Source organism: Schistocerca piceifrons, unplaced genomic scaffold (genome assembly GCF_021461385.2).
Source record: "Schistocerca piceifrons isolate TAMUIC-IGC-003096 unplaced genomic scaffold, iqSchPice1.1 HiC_scaffold_351, whole genome shotgun sequence".
In the NCBI taxonomy this organism is placed as follows: Eukaryota; Metazoa; Arthropoda; class Insecta; order Orthoptera; family Acrididae; genus Schistocerca; species Schistocerca piceifrons.
This window is the reverse complement of record NW_025728572.1, coordinates 72,501-75,000: the sequence shown is the minus strand read 5'-3', so window position 1 is coordinate 75,000 and position 2,500 is coordinate 72,501. Positions and strand designations below refer to the sequence as shown.

General features: G+C 58.6%; 1 non-coding gene across 1 annotated transcript in view; it reads left to right on the top strand.

Annotated features, from left to right (window-relative positions):
• LOC124746512 overlaps positions 1-2,500 on the top strand; it is a 6,683-nt gene that overhangs the window by 1,186 nt on the left and 2,997 nt on the right. The window contains exon 1 of the ribosomal RNA XR_007011341.1: positions 1-2,500. This exon is cut by the window's left edge and continues 1,186 nt beyond it; it is cut by the window's right edge and continues 2,997 nt beyond it. This is a non-coding gene — a ribosomal RNA (large subunit ribosomal RNA).

Here is a 2,500-nt window from a genome sequence, read left to right as displayed (position 1 = left end):
GGAGGTCCGTAGCGATTCTGACGTGCAAATCGATCGTCGGAGCTGGGTATAGGGGCGAAAGACTAATCGAACCATCTAGTAGCTGGTTCCCTCCGAAGTTTCCCTCAGGATAGCTGGTGCTCGTACGAGTCTCATCCGGTAAAGCGAATGATTAGAGGCCTTGGGGCCGAAACGACCTCAACCTATTCTCAAACTTTAAATGGGTGAGATCTCCGGCTTGCTTGATATGCTGAAGCCGCGAGCAAACGACTCGGATCGGAGTGCCAAGTGGGCCACTTTTGGTAAGCAGAACTGGCGCTGTGGGATGAACCAAACGCCGAGTTAAGGCGCCCGAATCGACGCTCATGGGAAACCATGAAAGGCGTTGGTTGCTTAAGACAGCAGGACGGTGGCCATGGAAGTCGGAATCCGCTAAGGAGTGTGTAACAACTCACCTGCCGAAGCAACTAGCCCTGAAAATGGATGGCGCTGAAGCGTCGTGCCTATACTCGGCCGTCAGTCTGGCAGTCATGGCCGGTCCTTGCGGCCGGCCGCGAAGCCCTGACGAGTAGGAGGGTCGCGGCGGTGGGCGCAGAAGGGTCTGGGCGTGAGCCTGCCTGGAGCCGCCGTCGGTGCAGATCTTGGTGGTAGTAGCAAATACTCCAGCGAGGCCCTGGAGGGCTGACGCGGAGAAGGGTTTCGTGTGAACAGCCGTTGCACACGAGTCAGTCGATCCTAAGCCCTAGGAGAAATCCGATGTTGATGGGGGCCGTCATAGCATGATGCGCTTTGTGCTGGCCCCCGTTGGGCGAAAGGGAATCCGGTTCCTATTCCGGAACCCGGCAGCGGAACCGATACAAGTCGGGCCCCTCTTTTAGAGATGCTCGTCGGGGTAACCCAAAAGGACCCGGAGACGCCGTCGGGAGATCGGGGAAGAGTTTTCTTTTCTGCATGAGCGTTCGAGTTCCCTGGAATCCTCTAGCAGGGAGATAGGGTTTGGAACGCGAAGAGCACCGCAGTTGCGGCGGTGTCCCGATCTTCCCCTCGGACCTTGAAAATCCGGGAGAGGGCCACGTGGAGGTGTCGCGCCGGTTCGTACCCATATCCGCAGCAGGTCTCCAAGGTGAAGAGCCTCTAGTCGATAGAATAATGTAGGTAAGGGAAGTCGGCAAATTGGATCCGTAACTTCGGGATAAGGATTGGCTCTGAGGATCGGGGCGTGTCGGGCTTGGTCGGGAAGTGGGTCAGCGCTAACGTGCCGGGCCTGGGCGAGGTGAGTGCCGTAGGGGTGCCGGTAAGTGCGGGCGTTTAGCGCGGGCGTGGTCTGCTCTCGCCGTTGGTCGGCCTCGTGCTGGTCGGCGGTGCAGGATGCGCGCGCCTGCGCGGCGTTCGCGCCCCGGTGCTTCAACCTGCGTGCAGGATCCGAGCTCGGTCCCGTGCCTTGGCCTCCCACGGATCTTCCTTGCTGCGAGGCCGCGTCCGCCTTAGCGTGCTCCTCCGGGGGCGCGCGGGTGCGCGGATTCTCTTCGGCCGCCATTCAACGATCAACTCAGAACTGGCACGGACTGGGGGAATCCGACTGTCTAATTAAAACAAAGCATTGCGATGGCCCTAGCGGGTGTTGACGCAATGTGATTTCTGCCCAGTGCTCTGAATGTCAACGTGAAGAAATTCAAGCAAGCGCGGGTAAACGGCGGGAGTAACTATGACCCACCATCCCGGGGCTGATTGAGTTTTGGAGGGATCTCTTTACTCCCCCTCGTGTTAGGTCTCGGCCTCCACGTGGGGAGGGTCTCTCAGGTAAGTTGTTGCCATTTTGTAAGTCTGTGCCCATCGAAGTTGTATGGGCGCCCATTACTGCAGACGAGGTAGCTGCAGCTCTTCCCCCTCGCAACTCTGCAGCAGGCCCTGATCGCCTTACACCATCCCAGTTACGTCGCCTTCCTCGTGAGGCTCTTCTTAAATTCCTCAACCTCCTACTCCTCTCACGTTCCCTCCCATCCCGTCTCCTACAAGCTCGTACCACCTTGCTGCCCAAGAAGACCGCCGTAGCATCCCCCGCTGACTTCCGACCTATCACGGTGTGTTCGGTGCTGACCAGGGTCTTTCACAAGGTCCTGGTTGGCCGCCTTATGCGCCACTGTGCCTTGGACGGTCGTCAGCGGGCTTTCATCCCACAGGATGGGATGCTCCATAACACCTTTCTGCTGGATCTGGCGATGACCCAGGCACGGAGCACTGCCAGCTCGCTGTATGTAGCATCGCTGGATGTGTCAAAGGCCTTCGACTCGCTGTCCCATGGTGCCCTAGGTCCTGTGCTGAGGGCCCATGGTCTGCCGGTCGAGTTCATTGACTACATCCTGGGGTGCTATGAGGCGGGCTCGACGGTTATCTGTGGTGCTGGGAAGTCGTCAGATCTAGTGCGGCCTTCGAGGGGCGTGCGGCAAGGTGATCCCTTATCCCCCATCCTTTTCAACATGTCTATAGACATTCTCCTTTCCCGTCTTCCTGAGCATGTTGG